The 15,735-nt window shown below is 46.8% G+C and overlaps 1 protein-coding gene across 2 annotated transcripts in view; it reads right to left on the bottom strand.

Annotated features, from left to right (window-relative positions):
* The window catches only part of DOCK1 (dedicator of cytokinesis 1), a 568,995-nt gene that overhangs the window by 422,881 nt on the left and 130,379 nt on the right, over positions 1 to 15,735 (bottom strand). The window lies entirely within an intron of this gene.

Below are 15,735 nucleotides of genomic sequence, written 5' to 3'. Positions count from 1 at the left end.
GGAGAGGCAGGGCCCAGGTGGAACAGGCACCAGAGGCATCCCCAGGACCAAGAAGAGGGCCAGGGGAAATGGAAGGGCCTCAGGGACCTGGAGGTCATTAGGGAAAACCAGGGCTGCTGCAGAGCCGAGAAACACACCTACACACCCTCCCCACACCAGCAGCAGGGACACTGCCTTAGGCCTTAAATTCCAAGATCCCTGTTGAGGTTTACCCCAAGACCCCTGCTTTCCGGTTCTTTGCTTTTCCTTAATGATCACTGCTGATTATTTTGGTTGAGCTTTTTGGTGTCATGTAACATCAATTAATTCCTTTTTTTTTTTAAGATTATTTTTTGACATGAACTACTTTTAAGGTCTTTATGGAATTGTTACAGAATTGCTTCTGTCATTTTATGCTTTGGTCTTTTCTGGTACCAAGGCATATGGGATCTTAGCTGCTCAACCAGGAATCGAACTTGCACCCCCTGCATTAGAAGGCAGAGTCTTAACCAATGGACAACCAGGGAAATCTCGGTAGTTCTAAATTTGTCAGCATCTCGTTGGATACTGGTTTGGTCCAACCAGCAAGTCTCTCTGTCAACAGGATGGTATCACCTACTCTGTGAAAAGAAGTTCAAACATACTGTGTGAGGAAACCAAGCAGGGAACGGCACTGGCCAGGTATTTATCACGGGCTTATCAGAAACCACAGGCATAATCCTTATAGAAACAGAATTCAGACAAGATCATGAGCAAGGGGCTCACAGTAAGTAATCTCACAGCAGTAGATTTATGCATATTATTTTAGAGGACTTTACTCTTTTGTTGTTACCTGTCCTTGAGAAGCAATCAAAATAAAGAAATGAAATTTTCATTTAAAAATAGTCTTATAGTTTCTGTTGATTCAAGATTGTGTGCTAGGCAAAGTTTTAACAATGACGTACAAAAAACACTCAGCTCCCACCTCAGATCACTGCAACCCAGCTGCTACCCTGGGGGTACCTCTGATTGTAGAGGAAATTGTAGGGACGTGGGAAACAAGAAGGGGTAAGTACCTGACACATATCCAAGACACACCCAACGGGGAAACTGCAATAAATAAATCTTGTAACGTGGAACTCTGCTGAACCAGTGGTTTGTCTTCATGTCCCAAAAAAATATGGCAGGAAAAAGAAGGGGCCAACTGGTAGACCACATAAATCAGCAAAGTGATTGTCAAGGGGGATGGAGCCACAATGCTGCTCCCCCGAAGGACGCATTGATGGGAACACATCACGAGAGTCATGACCCACAAGGAGCCAACCAGATGATCCGCCTGACAAATAGCAGCAAGAATAGTTGTTTTTTTGTTTTTTTTTTTTACTTAAAATGAATCATTTAAAAGAAAAATAATGAAAGGACTTGGCAGTCACCTAATTTCTCAGTCATGGCACCTCTGTACTTAATCTTGAGTGGTGACCCTATAAAATGTGTAATGACACAATGTGTATTTCCCAGAATTCTATGAAAATCTCATTTTCAAAAATTAATTGCACTTTAGTTATATTTTATTTAATCAGATGATGAGAAGTGCTGCTCTTCCTTAATCACATTGGAGAGAAGACAATTTATGCTTCAAAAAAAATTAGCAAGTCTAACTAAGAATCAATCACTGTATCTAAAGGTTACACAGGCAAGAATGAAACCTGCTTTATTTTAATAAGATATGCCTTTTATAGCCTTTTCTTTCCTTTACCGCACCCCTAATTCAATGTACCATATTGGATGTGTAGGATTTCCCAAGGGAAAAATAATTCTCCTTGAATTATAAAACTGTCACATTCACAGTTCATAGAGAATAATACTACTCAGCTTCTCATCAAAATTGTTCTGCCTGGCACAGGATTCTAAAGTTTACAGCGTAATTTATAAACTGATTTGGGGATATCGCAGAAAAGCCATGGGCTGAAGAAGGGGAAATCAAGGACTGACCCTTCCACCCAGGACAACTCTGGTTATGGTTTAGTCACTAAGTCATGTCTGACTCTTGTGACCGACCCCATGAACTGTTGCCTGCCAGGCTCCACTGTCCATGGGATTCTCCAGGCAAGAATACTAGAGGGGGTTGCCATTCCTTTTTCCACAGGACAACTATCAGTTCAGTTCAGTTCAGTTCAGTCGCTCAGTCGTGTCCAACTCTTTCGACCCCATGAATCGCAGCACGCCAGGCCTCCCTGTCTATAACCAACTCCCGGAGTTCACTCAGACTCACGTCCATTGAGTCAGTGATGCCATCCAGCCATCTCATCCTCTGTCGTCCCCTCCTCCTCCTGCCCCCAATCCCTCCCAGCATCAGAGTCTTTTACAATGAGTCAACTCTTTGCATGAGGTGGCCAAAGTACTGGAGTTTCAGCTTCAGCATCATTCCCTCCAAAGAAATCCCAGGGCTGATCCCCTGGAAAAATTCAGATGTGACTTTGCGTGCATGCTAAGTTGCTTCAGTCGTGTCCGACTCTTTGTGACCCTATGGAGCATAGCCCACCAGGCTCCTCAGTCCATAGGATTCCCCAGCCACAGCTATGAACTTCCCACTCCCCAGCTCCCATATTAACTACATCCCAATGTTAACTACTTGAGCGCTTTTAAAATTCAACACCTAGTCCAAGATTTTATCCATACACACATGAAAGTAATTTATTCCATCATAAAGTTCTGAAAAATGGCTTTAATGAAACTTTGAAATTATTTGATATAATGGAGCTGATGATCTTTTAAGCTCAATTATGAATTTATTTTTTCATACTTTCTAATGCTCTAGCACTAGCCAACTCGTTTCTCAGTGAAATTCTTCCTGGGCATATTTAAGGGCTGGTCTCCTCTCAGGTCTCAGCTTGGGCTACTTGGCATGCAGGTTGGAACGCCAAACCTAAATGAAGGCTTTAAGTACCCTTTCCATCAGCCCAGTAGACAGGTCTGGAGAATAGCTACAGAAACCATTTCACAAAGTCACAAATTAGCATTGGCTTCAGCTACACTCACCAATGTCAGGTCAACCCCCCTGCTGGCTGCTTTATCCCTCTCTCTCCACTCTCTGCAGCAGGAAGCCTCTACTTCTCTTTCAACCTCCTTGAGTGTTTTCCTTCCAGGGATGGTCCCTCCTTTACAGAAGGAAGGTTAAAGAGGGGGTCTTTCTGAAGATAATTTTAGCCTTGAAAAGGCAGACAATCTGGGTCCTCTAGGATTATAAATAGTAAGAAAAAATACAAGCCTCAGACTAGCGGTGGCCATTCTTCCCTCAAATAGAGAGAAGAGAGTACTGAGCCCGTGTGCATGCGTGCTCAGTAGCTAAGCTGTGTCTGACTCTTTTGCGACCCCACGAACTATAGCCCGCCAGACTCCTCTGTCCATGGGATTTCCAAGGCAAGAATACTGGAGTGGGTTGCCATTTCTTACTCCAGGGGACCTTCCTGACCCAGGGATCAAACCTGTGTCTCCTTCATGGGCAGGTTGATTTTATACCACTGAGCCACCTGGGAAGCCACTGAGCCAAGAGCAAGGATTTCTTTTCTTCTGAGTGGTGGGAGGCAGCAGGGAGGCACTCTACATGGCATGTGGAATCTTAGTTCTCTGACCAGAGATGGAACTCACACCCTCTGTAGTGGAAGCATGGAGACAACCACTGAACCACCAAGGAAGTCTCCAAAAGCGAGGGTGTCTTTCAGCCCCTCCCTGGGCACAGTCACAACCAAAGCCTTGACCTCCCCAACGACATGAATCAGTTACTGTCCTTCTTTCTGAAGTGAGTATGAATTGAGTTTATACATTTAGACTACTGTAGCTTTCCCGTAAGACCTGAAGTCACAGAGTATCAGTCCTCTGATGTTCTCCTTCTGTACAAAGTGGAAAGTTCTGGGTCTTCTGCTTCTGGTGTCCCTTTAGAATCAACTTGTCAACAGAGACACAGTAACTTGCTGAAATTTTTGACTTGGGATGACATGGAGTCTACCCATCAAGCTGGAAAGACCCAACACCTTAACAATATTCAGTCTTCTTACCCAAGAACTGGAATATCTTGCCATTTATTTAGCTCTTGTTTGAGGTTTATGTTATTTGCAATTAAAAGGGGCTACCATCCACAGAAACTCACTAAGAACCTACAAACACACTCAAGTGTAAAAAGCAGTCCACAAGCAAGGTACACAGCAGACCCTGTGTCTTCAGTTTAGTGGGAGACTTAGGTTTAGATGGGTCAGACTGCTCTAGACTCTCTTTAAAACTCCCTCATCTTTCCTAGAACAAAAATCTCAGAAGAAGCCCCATGGGACAGCAGCAATGTGAAGATCCCAGAGAAGAGTCAGTGGACCTGGGCTCTAAATGTTTCTGTCAAAGACTCTGCTTTTAAAACGCAGTGACTTCACATGATCATGTTTTCTCCCCTCCCTTTCTGATGCCTTTTCGTTATCACTTTGATTGGGCACCATGGCGGCGCTGGGAGCATCATAAGCAACGACACACATGGAAAGGTTCTGATGAGGGAGAGTGCTCCCCAAATGGAAGGGATTAGGATTATCTCCTGGCCCCTAATCCACCTGAACAGAAGCATCAGATAAGCTCTCCCCAAAGCCTAAGGGAGTCTGGATTTGGTACTTTCCTTTCGGCCACCTGATGCAAAGAACAGACTCATTTGAAAAGACCTTGAAGCTGGGAAAGATTGAAGGCGGGAGGAGAAGGGGATGACAGAGGATGAGATGGTTGGATGGCATCACCACCCCAAAGGACATGAGTCTGGGTAAACTCCGGAAGTTGGTGATGGACAGGGAGGTCTGTGGTGCTGTGGTCCATGGAGTCACGAAGAGTCAGACACGACTGAGCGACTGAACTGAACGGAACCAAGCATCTACCAGCAACAGGCCCTGTATCTACATAAGCACCTCCAGCCACCCAGCCAGCAGCACCACTAAGGAGATAGGAGACAAGGGGTAGAAACTGGCCGCTGCCTAAAGAGAACCAGAAAATGAGAGGCCAGTCCTAAACGATGGTCGTGCAGTTAGAAATGGCAGGGGGATACCCACACAAAAGCATGCAAATAAGTTACCAGCACACGAAAGCTGCCCAGGAACCCGTTTCCCACGATGGAGTCAGGCAAAGTTACTAACACAGCGGCTCTCAGAAAGAGATGACTTTTAAGCAGGGTCTCAGGAGAAGCCCACCCTCAAAGCCTATTGAGAATAGGCCCACCCTCAAAGCCTATATTGTAGAATCTTCCCCATTTCTTAAGATGTCTCTCCATCATGCCTGCATGCTCAGTCGTGTCCAACTCTTTAAGACCTCACGGACTACAGTCCGCCAGGCTCCTCTGTCCATGGGATTCTCCAGGCAAGAATACTGGAGTGGGTGGCCATTTCCTCCTACAGGGGATCTTCCCGACCTGGGTATCGAACCTGCATCTCCTGCATCAGCAGGCAGATTCTTGACCGCTGCACCACCAAGAAAGCCCTGTCCCTCCATTACACAGTAGCTTAAGCTAAAGATTCGGGAGGAGATGACACCTCCCCCACTTTTTCTCACCTCCCACATCAGAGCCACCACCACAGTCTGTAAATGACACCAGCAAGTCTCAACCTCCCTCTCAACACTTGTCACCAATCTAGGAACCCAATGTCTCAGCCACAGGCCATTTTGCCCCCCCCCTCAACCCCAGGAGACACTTAGCAATGTCCGGACACATCTCTGGTCGTGGTTCGAGGAACTGCATATAGTGTGTAGAGGCCAGAGATTCTGCTAAACATCTCTGGTGTGCAAGACAGCCCCACAGCCAAGAAGGATGGGCCCTGGGTGTCAACAGTGCTGAGGACCTCACTGTAGTCCAGGCCCGTGTACGACCGATCGCCCAGACCTGATGTCAGCCTCTCACCTTATCACTGCTACCCCCATCCCTTCTGTAGACAGCAGCCAAATGGCCCTTTGAGAAGCCAAGTCAGGCCTGAGCATGACCTCTCCTGTGGTGTCCACGGATCCAGAGTGGGACCACAGGGCTCTGCCCTCACACACTCACCCGCCACTCTACGCTCTCCCAACATACCACCCAGCCTCACGACCCATCTGTCCACCCACAACTGCTAATCACATGGCCAGTCCTTAAAAGCGGAAAGACCTTCCAGGCTGCTCTTCTACCCAGAACATGTTCCCCCACCTAGCGCTTCTTTCACTCCTGAAAAGAAAGTGAAGTCGCTCAGTTGTGTCCAACTCTTTACAACCCCATGGACTATAGTCGTACCAGGCTCCTCCGTCCATGGGATTTTCCAGGCAAGAATACTGGAGGGGGTTGCCATTTCCTTCTCCAGGAGATCTTCCCAACCCAGGGATTGAATCTGGGTCTCCTGCATTATAGGCAGACACTTTACCATCTGAGCCACAGGGAAGTCAAACTTCCCTTGAAACAACCTCCCACCCCAACCAACTCTTCTCATCCCCTGATACACCTTATCATCCTATCCCTTACTTCCCTCAAAAGGACTCATGACAATCTCAAATTAGAGATTCATGTCTATGCTGTGCTTAAAACCATACAACTACACACGTATGGGCAGGGTGATTTAACTTATATCTGTCTCACTGACTTAAATGTAATCATCATGACACAGCCCACATCTGTGTCATATATGCTGTGTGTCCAGTGCTTGGCACATAGAACGAACATATGAGTAAATGAATTTTTGAAACAAATGAGTAAATAAACGAGATGTACTACACATAAAGCCATCCATGAGACCCGCTGATTTTCACAGAGCACAGAATAAACCCTGAATGCAATGGTGGAAGGAGCAGAGGGTGGGGTTGTGTCTGGTCCAATGGCAGGGGGACACACAGGAGGCAGACAGTGCAGATGAAGGGAGCTAGGGGAGAGACCCCTGAAAGCCAAGGGCAAAGGCAAGGAGAAGGCAATCACTTCAAGGGCCTGAGCAGTGAAGCCAAGACCTAAAAAGGAGCACTTTTCCACCAGTGAGCATCATCCAGGGGACAGGCCAGGTGGCTGGGAAGGGCCTGGAATCCTGCAATCTCAAATCAAAGGCTTTTCCTCTGACAGAGGTAGCAACATGTGGTAATCAACATGGAGGAAATTCATCACAAAATTAAATGAAAGATCAATGCCACCAACTACTTCTCAATAAAATCATTCACTACAGGCTTAAACATGAATAGTTCCATGTTCACTACATGGAACAACAAACTGGTTCCAAATAGGAAAAGGAGTACGTCAAGGCTGTATATTGTCACTCTGCATATTTAACTTATATGCAGAGTACATCACGAGAAACACTGGGCTGGAAGGAGCACAAGCTGGAATCAAGATTGCTGGGAGAAATATCAATAACCTCACATAGGCAGATGACACCACCCTTATGGCAGAAAGTAAAGAAGAACTAAAGAGCCTCTTGAAGAAAGTGAAAAAGGAGAGTGAAAAAGTTGGCTTAGAGCTCAACATTCAGAAAACTAAGATCATGGCCTCCAGTCCCATCACTTCATAGAAAATAGATGGGGAAACAGTGGAAACAGTATCAGACTTTATTTTGGGGGGCTTGAAAATCACTGCAGATGGTGATTGCAGCCATGAAATTAAAAGATGCTTACTCCGTGGAAGGAAAGTTATGACCAACCTAGACAGCATATTAAAAAGCAGAGACATTAGTTTGTCAACAAAGATCCATCTAGTCAAGGCTATGGTTTTTTCAGTGGTCATGTATGGATGTGAGAGTTGGACTATAAAGAAAGCTGAGCACCAAAGAATTGATGCTTCTGAACTGTGGTGTTGGAGAAGACGCTTGAGAGTCCCTTGCACTGCAAGGAAATCCAACCAGTCCATCCTGAAAGGAGATCAGTCCTGGGTATTCATTGGAAGGACTGATGCTGAAGCTGAAACTCCAATACTTTGGCCACCTGATGCAAAGAGCTGACTCATTTGAAAAGACCCTGATGCTGGGAAAGATTGGGCAAGAGGAGAAGGGGATGACAGAGGATGAGATGGTTGGATGGCATCACTGACTCAATGGACATGGATTTGGGTGGACTCTGGGAGTTGGTGATGGACAGGGAGGCCTGGCGTGCTGCGGTTCATGGGGTCGCATAGAGTCAGACATGACTGAGCGACTGAACTGAACAGGCTTAAAATGCTAAAAGCAAAAATCGCAGTATTCAACAATGGAAAAATTAGGATGATGAAAAATCATTTGATTAAGCAAACAAATGTACATCAATTCAGGTATCTGTTCTGAACTGGTATAGAGCTATTATGATTATAACTACTCATTAATATGGAAAAATGCTCGTGATACAATGATAAAAATGGAGTAAAGCAAACTTTATCTAGGTTGTAACAACTGATACAAAAACTCTCACGCATGTGCACCATAACTTGGGTAGAAAGTCAACACTAAAAGGAGATCATGAAATGATGATAAAAGGGGGTGAAGTGAATCTTATCTGGGTTGTAAGTCTAAAAACTCTCTCTGTTGGTCTGCTGAGAGTGGAGAGCAGAAATCATCTTGCTTCCCTCTAAGGCTGCATTTCCACTACTGCTGCAAAATCTTACCCACTTCAAATGGGGATGGGGAGGCAGACGGCTAGGAAAAACTGTCTCCATCCAGACAGCTCCAGACAAAGTCTGCCCACGTGGGTGGCCTCTCAAGTCTCCTAGGACAGTAGCCAAGAAGACTGTGGAACTCCCCACCAGGAACTCTGGCCAGGAAGGAGATTCCAGAAATCCAACACTGGACATGCTTTCCAAATTATAAATTGGAGGGAGCTGGAAGCCCCCGTGTCGGGTGAGTTCAGATCACTTAGCCAGACTCTGGAACTCTGAGGAGTCGAGAAACCACAGCCTGGAAAGCAGCATGGAAATGAACAGCTGGAAGCATTTTGAGCCACAGGTTTACCAAGCAAATGCCCTAGAATATTTTCTTCCCTTTATTTCTTCTTGCTGTTGCTGCTGCTTTTTTGATGTGAGCCATGACTTCACTTGTGTCTTACCATCTGTATACATGGAAAACTTGTGAAATCAGAACAGTCTAGCACATCGGGCAGCGGAGGGCTAGTACACAGGTGAAGACAGCCTGCAGGGGAGCATCAGCACCTGCCCAGACTCCCACTCCCCACCCTCCACTCTGGGGCAGCCAGGATGGTCCTAGCACATGAGTCCTGGCCACGCCCACCTCAAAGACTGGCCAGCGATCAAGACCAGCAGCCTCCCAGGAACGACTAAGAGGGAACCTGCACTTTCACAAGCCCTCCAGGTGATGTGTGTACACACACTGGGAGCTGAGAAGCTCTAGCCCCTCTGGGGCCCAGACAGCTATGGTCCAGGGTCAGCATGGCTCTGAAGCTCCTCATGTATTTAGAATACATCCTTATCTCTGATGGTTGCCCCTTGGAAGGAGAGCTATGACAAACCTAGACAGTGTATTGAAAAGCAGAGACATCACTTTGCCAACAAAGGCCCATATATTAAAAGCTATAGTCTTTCCAGTAATCATGTACAGATGTGAGAGCTGGACCATACAAAAGGCTAAGCACCAAAGAATTGATGCTTTCGAATTGTGGTGCTGGAGAAGACTCCTGAGAGTCCCTTGGACTGCAAGGAGATCAAACCAGTCAATGCTAAAGGAAATCAACCCTGAATATTCATTGGAAGGACTGATGCTGAAGCTGAAGCTCCAATACTTTGGCCACCTGATGTGAAGAGCTGACTCACCAGAAAAGACCCTGATGCTGGGAAAGACTGAAGGCGAAAGGAGAAGGGGATAGAGAAGATAAGATGGTTAGACAGCATCACTGACTCAATGAACATGAATCTGAGCAAACTCTAGGAGCTAGTGAAGGACAGGGAAGCCTGGCATCCTGCAATCCATGGGGTCATAAAGAGTCGGACACAACTTAGCGACTAAACAACAACAACTATGATGGTTCCCATGTCTCACTGGCTGGCTTCCTTGGGGTCCAGAATCATCTGAGCTAAAGGAACTGGACTCAGCAGAGCTCTCATCTCCTTACCTGATTCGGCCACCAATCCTGCACGGAGACACCAAGGTTATGTAAGCAGGTGACTCCCTAGGATCAAATAGCTCCCGGGACGCCCAACACTGCAGTCCAGTCCTCAGTCCCACCAAGCAGGGGACGAGTGGAATCCCAGACAGAACCTGGGTTCTAGCGCAAAGGGCAGGCAATCACATGGGAACACCAGAGCCCAGGAGGGAAGGGCACAGATTCACCAGGTGGGCAGCGAGTTCTGACAGCTCTGCTCCCGACCTCACAGACCTTCAGAGCATTTGGAAACCTGGATGGGGCCAGCTAACCAGACAGAACAAGCTCTTTGCCATAGAGAAAGGGCCTGCCAGGGAGGTTACCGAGGCACTGTTCATGGAGAGGGAAGCTAGAAGCAATCTAAGTGCCCAACTATAGCAGAAAACTAGTAAAATAATCTATGGCACAACCATGAAGCAATATAACCGTAAAAAAGATGTCCTTCATGGCGGGCACAGTGGGGGAAGGGGAAGATGGGACCAATTGAGAGAGTAGCAAATTGGCATATATACGTGACCACGTGTAAAACAGACAGCTAGTGGGTAGCTGCAGTATCGCACAGGAAGCTCAGCTCCACGCTCTAAGATGACCCAGAGCAGGAGGATGGGGAGGCTCCCAGAGGGAGGGGAGATGTGTATATTTACGGCTCCTTCATGTTGCTGTGCAACAGAAACTTACACAACATTGTAAAGCAATTATCCTCCAATTAAATCGATGAATGAATAGATGTTCTTCAAAAATACTAAAGGATATATGTAAATGTATGTGAATAAAAGGCCAGTTGTAAACGTATGTATAATAAACATTCACATGTGTATGTAAACATCTGAACACATACAGCATATATGTAATCTCATACATCATCATAGACATATGATGATGCTAAGTAAGGCGGAAAAGCCCACAATTAGAAAGAAACACATGCTAACACTGTAATTTATGGGCGGTGAGAAAACAAGTGAGTCTTATTTTTATTAATTGACTTTTTGGCATTTTCCACTTTTCTAACAAGATCGCATTTCACATTTATACTGAGCTCAAGGACACAACAAATCCCTGATTTGTTTAGGGGAACTGGTAAGACTTCACATCCTTATAGAAATCTTGAATTCAGCACACGAAGTGGAAGACAGAGGGGTTCGGGAAATAGGGGCCAAGGGGGAGCTGCTATTACTAGAGCAGAGGCGCCGAACAGGTCAGCAGTTACCTGTGAAATGTGAGTTTCTCATCTGCAAGGAAATTGTACAGTCTGTCATCATTCCTGGACTTCCCAGATGGCTCTAGTGGTAAAGAGCCTGTCGGCCAACACAGGAGACTCAAGAAACGTGGGTTCAATCCCTGGGTCTGGAAGATCCCCTGGAGGAGGAAATGTCAACCCACTCCAGTATTCTTGCTTGGAGAATCCCATGGACAGAAGAACCTGGCAGGCTACAGTCCATGGGGTCACAAAGAGTTGGACACAACCGAGAGAGCACAATCAAGATCTAAGACATTCAGAGAGTTTTTCAAGAGGGCAAACATATTTGAAACTTACAAGTTTGCGAGAAGCAGTCATGAACCCCAGATGCTAGCTTAGAAATGGACATAAAGCAGCCAAAGCTCTTCATAAGGAAAAAATTTTAGATAGAAGACAATTATGCGTACTTCAAGTCCAGATATTAATTTTCAAGGAAATGAAAACCATACTGATTAGAGGGCAAAGATCATCCCACAACTACATTTACTACTACGGCAGTACAGCTTATTTCCAACACACTTCCTTCTAGAGAAGGCCAGGCAGATGTGGGACCACCAGTAGTGAGAAAGCCAAGAGACGAGGAAGCTGGCGCCCCAGGAACAACCCTCTGGAAGGATGGCAAAGTCTCACGTGTCTTTGTGCCCAGCTCAGCTCAGGGGCCTCAAATTCAATCCATCCTCGCCCCAGTCCAGACTACATGCTGGGCAGGAGATTCACTGAGCACCAACCAGGAACCTGTGCCTTTTCTTGATGATGGAAGACACACAGAAAACTAATAATATTTCATACTAAACCAAACAGGAGAGACGGCGAAAGAAATAGAAAGGATGGTAAAGAACAGTGTTTTCCAAATGTGGGTTGAGATACACTTGCTCTTTAGGAAGTAAATTTAGCGCCTGTCAACCAGCAATTTTTTTTTAGTGAAATACATTAGTTCAGAACAGACTAAAGAATACCAGAATAGAATAGAAAATGCCAGAATACATCACATGGGATAAGGGGTAAGCACTGCTTCATGAAAGACTTTCCAGCTTCACACACTCACCACACACACAGCAATGCATTTTTTATTGTGGATGAGGGTCACTGTCGCCCTCGATAGAAGGTTCTAGAATCCTCTGGGCAGAGTGTGCCCAGTTTGCAGGGTAGTCTTTTCTAGGAAAATCCCACAGAGCTGTAAGATTTGTGGACTGGAGTTAAAATGTCAGTGCTTGTATTAATTCTGATGGCTACACCCCAAACGCCCCAAATCTAGCACTGAGATCCATGCGTGGTAAAGACATAGAAGCCCCTGGAGTAAACATGGGTCGGGGGGCCATCACTGAGACCCCAACCTCAGGAAGCCTCAGGACCAGCCCCACTGCACTGCCTTTATCCTCCTTTGGGCAAACCCAACGTCTGGGGCATAGTGTCAAAGCTTTTCAGTTGCTTTACACCTCCCCCCCAAAAAAACCACAGGACACATCCATTTCAGTGAGACGCTCCATGGGGAGTGAAGCTGATGTCTTTACAGCCCTAGACGATCTGATCCAGACTTGCTATCTTTCGATGTGGATGATCGGTCATGGGTCCTGTTTCTGATCCATGGGATCACTGGTGCCCAGGGACACTCTCTAGAGGAACAGAATGTGGCTCTGGAACCAGGCAATCTGGGCCTCCGTCATCCCTACACCCAGTCCCATGACCTTGGGCAAGTTCATTAATAACTAGGTGTCTTCATCTAAAGTCCATGACTGTACCTGTGGAACAGGGTTACTCTTAAGGATCACACAAGATGCTAAAGATAAGAAAGCACTCAGAGTAGCAAGTGATCAGTGAACATCAGCTGTGGCTGTTCCGGTCGTTAAGAGTTCATGCTTCTTTCTAGCCACTATTGGAACCCATCCTTCCAGAGGCTTCTGGGCATCCAGAGGGATGCTCTACTTGTGTTTCTAAGAACCAAAGGCCAGGAGAGTTGACTGCATTGACTGTGAAGCAGAAACTGGAAGCTCACCCATTTCTCCAGGCAGCTGGAGAACATGACAACTTCCTGAGAAAAAGGCCATCGCCGGATGTGAGTTTGGGGAAATGCTGAAATACAGTCAGGGAACAAGATGGTCAGGCACAGCACCGAGGGCGTAGAAGGAGAGAGGGGCTGCCGTAACGTCATCCAGAGCACCTGGCTGAGCGTAGTCATGGTCGTGGTGAGCAAAGGAAAAGATAGCAATGGAAGGGGATGACCACGTCTGGCTTGGAGAGGCTGCAGGTGAAGGGTCCCTGGGGCATGCCTGGAGGAGAGGCAGACAGTGACCACGTGGGGGTGGAGCAAAGAACAGAAGCAGAAGACACTGGCCACAGGTCCAAGGGTCGGCTCATGGGGAGGAGGACACGGGGAAGTGTGGCGGCCAAGAGGGCTCCCCGAAGCGCCTGCTGAGAACGTCTGGGGACGGCTGTGGGCAGGTGAAAGGGGCCGTCTGATGTGCAGACAGAAGTTTCTAGACTAAAGGTACGTTGAAACTTCCACGCGGATTCCGTCTGTTTCCTGAAGTTAATTATGATCTGAATCTTCTCCTGCCTCTCTCCCTTTACTGAGATGTAAAATGCTAACCTGAATCCAGAGGCGGGCGTCAGTGCTGGCTTCAGTGCTGAGCAGGTGACAGCAGGGAGCTCAGAGCAGTCACATCAAGTCACCCTGAACGACACCAGGAAGGCATGAACCACGCTGACCGCCTGACTCACAAATAGGTGCCTTCTGATCACCTCCTAAATCAAAAGAGCCAACCAGGGCCACCCTGGGAAACAAAGTTTAGCCCCCAAGAAAGGCTTTCTTCATAATTCCTCTACATGAGATGACTCACAATTGTATTTCCATTTCCACAGAGCAAAACTTAGAAAGTTAAAAACTACAGAAAAACAGGATCCCATGATGGGAATTCTTAACTCTGAGAAGCTGAGAAAGCACCTATTGTGAAAGAACAAAATTCAAAATTAGCAGAAGGGTGGCAACATTTCACACAGCACTCAGTCATCCGTCTTGCAGATGTGAGGTTTGCATCAACGCACAAACGTCACCGGATTCACCGTGTCTTATAATAAAACACCCACCAAAGGAAAGACTTCCAAGTCTACAGTTTCTAAATGTCTTGACATCCAGGGAGGTGGGCAGACACAAGTCAAGCCCAATCAAAGTTAATAATCTAACAGTATATTTAGAAATCTAAAAGAATTTCTGGGCTCAAAACTTCCTGTCATTTGTATCTATTCTTAGACTCCCAGTCTGTTTTTTCCGAAATGCCACAGGATTTAGGAGTAAACGTACCAAACACACTGTTAATTTTAACCTCAGAACAATAAGGCAGCTTTAGGCAATAAGCTGGACTTCCCTGGTGGCTCAGATGGTAAAGAATCTGTCCACAAGATGGGTTTAATCCCTGGGTTAGGAAGATTCTGTGAAGAAGGGAATGGCAAACCACGCCAGTATTCCTGCCTGGGGAATTCCATGGACAGAGGAGCCGGGCGGGCTACTGTCCATGGGGTCGCCAAAAAGTCAGAGGCAACTGAGCGACTTTCACTTTCAGGCAGTAAGTTGCCAAAATAATTAAGCCACACCTTGAAAATAGGCACGACGCAGCTTTCTCTGCGGACCACCAGCTCTACATCACGACAGAACGGATGCTAAGGGACCACAGCTCCTCCAGACAGCAGCATCACCTCTGAGATGAAAGGACTCTTCACGTTGAGTGACACTGGTTCCCCTGGTCACAGCAACGTGACACACACCTGAGCACACAGACATCTTTGCTCGAGACTTAAAAGCTGGGAAATCTCTTTCCCACAACAGTTTTAAGACAATAGCCATAAAGATGCTTTCTGAAATGACACATTAAAAGAACATTCAAAGAGGAACGTGAGAACACAGCAGGCTACAGGGGGCAGCGGAATGAAAGCTACGAGTTAATCATTTGGAAGAGTCTTGTCCTTGGACGGAATCAGCGTGGAAGACACATGCAGACTACACGGCTTCTTCTGCAGTAAGTCAGCCACATGGAAATTTCCAGAAAGGGGGATGCTAGGGAGTGTGGGGGCTCTGGGTTGATCTGTGGGCTTCCCCCCATGCCCTGCCCCCTGGCACCTCCACCCCTAGTGTATCCTGAAGACCACCCAGACCCCATCTTTGGGACCACAGGGCAAGAACAGATAATGAGGTGATGAGAAGAGCAGGGCCACAGGAAGGCTGGATCCCGACTTGCTGGAGGACGGAGATGTATGACTAGGGGCGCAGCTTCGCCTGAGGGCTGGCAGATGCCTGGGGCACCGAGAGCTTCAGCCTCCCACCCCCGCTCAGATACTGAGACGCCCTGACAACAGACAAAAGCATCGTTCCCATCCACCTCCCCACCCTTCCGTGAGGACACTGAGACCCTCTCCCCACACAGAGAGACAAAGAGAATGGAAGGGACTTCCCTGGCCGGCCAGCGGTTAAG

The sequence above is a fragment of the Ovis canadensis genome, chromosome 22 (genome assembly GCF_042477335.2).
Source record: "Ovis canadensis isolate MfBH-ARS-UI-01 breed Bighorn chromosome 22, ARS-UI_OviCan_v2, whole genome shotgun sequence".
NCBI classification, from domain to species: Eukaryota; Metazoa; Chordata; class Mammalia; order Artiodactyla; family Bovidae; genus Ovis; species Ovis canadensis.
The sequence above is the reverse complement of the archived record's forward strand: the minus strand, read 5'-3'. Positions and strand labels throughout refer to the sequence as shown.